Genomic DNA, 1458 nt, shown 5'->3' on the forward strand with positions numbered 1-1458 from the left:
CGGTAAATGCTAACAACTTTGAGATTAAACCATCACTTATCCAAATGGTTCAACAATCTCAATTTGGAGGTAATGCAGTAGAAGATCCTAATACACACTTAGCTACATTCTTGGAAATTTGTGATACAATTAAAATGAATGGAGTTAGTGATGATGCTATAAGGCTAAGATTGTTCCCATTTTCATTGAGAGATAAGGCCAAACTTTGGCTACACTCTCATGCTCCCAATACTTTCACTGGATGGGATGAATTATCAAGAGCATTCTTAAATAAGTATTTTTCACCAGGTAAGACTGCTAAGCTTAGAATGGATATCACTAGTTTTAGCCAATTAGAAGGTGAATCATTATATGAGGCATGGGAAAGGTTTAGAGATCTGCTTCGGAAATGTCCACATCATGGACTGCCGGAGTGGTTAATCATACAAACCTTCTATAATGGTTTAGTTTTTTCTACTAAAATTATGATCGATGCAGCTGCAGGTGGAGCTTTAATGGGTAAAACACCCCAAGAAGCTCATAATTTGATAGAAGAAATGGCAGCAAATAACTACCAATGGGCCAATGAGAGAGGTAATGCAAGACGTCACGCAGGTATGATAGAAATGGACACTCTTAATATGCTGAGTGCTCAAATGAATAATGTGATGAAATTGCTAAGTAGACAAGGTCCAAGCTCATCTAATGCACATGTAGCATGCTGTTCTGTATGTGGAGGTGAACATGATACTAATGAGTGTGTTGATTCTGAACAGGTACAATTCGTCAATAATTACAATCGTAATGCTCAAAATAACCCCTACTCAAATACTTACAATCCGGGGTGGAGAAATCATCCAAACTTTGGATGGAAGGATCAAGGAAATCAACCAAGGCCAACCAATCCACCGGGATTTCAATCAAGGCAACAACAAGCTGAAACTAAATCTGGTTGGGAGATGGCAGTGGAAAAGCTTGCAAAAGTTACCTCGGACAGATTTGAGCAAGTAGAAGGAAGGTTGGACCAACTCACTACAATGTACAGGAATGTAGAGGTCCAAATTGGTCAAATTGCTAGTTCTTTGAATAATCGAAATCAAGGAGAATTACCTAGCAAAACAGAGGTCAATCCTAAGGAGCATGTGAAAGCCATTACTCTTCGTAGTGGTAGACAATTAGAAGATCCTCCAGTGAAGGAAGTTGAGAAGGATGAGAATGAAAAACAAGAAGAAAAGCAGAGGAACCAAGAGGCGATTGTGGAGGAAAATAGTCGGGAGAATCCAAGAGAAAAGCAACCATCATCTTCCACTACCATTCCAATACCCCCTGCGGTTCCATTTCCACAAAGATTAAAGCAAAATAAGTTTGATAAAGATTTTGAAAAATTTGTTAAACTTTTCAAACAATTGCACATTAACATTCCTTTTGCCGATGCTATTTTGCAGATTCCGTCTTATGCGAAATTTCTCAAGGAAATCA

At 38.4% G+C, this 1458-nt stretch overlaps 1 non-coding gene across 1 annotated transcript; it reads right to left on the bottom strand.

Annotated features, from left to right (window-relative positions):
- Positions 1-299: 299 nt before the first annotated feature.
- Positions 300-406, bottom strand: LOC113754642. The gene has a single exon (XR_003465320.1). It is a non-coding gene; the product is annotated as a small nucleolar RNA R71 (small nucleolar RNA).
- Between the last annotated feature and the right edge of the window lie 1052 nt (positions 407-1458).

The sequence above is a fragment of the Coffea eugenioides genome, chromosome 11 (assembly GCF_003713205.1).
Source record: "Coffea eugenioides isolate CCC68of chromosome 11, Ceug_1.0, whole genome shotgun sequence".
NCBI lineage: Eukaryota > Viridiplantae > Streptophyta > Magnoliopsida > Gentianales > Rubiaceae > Coffea > Coffea eugenioides.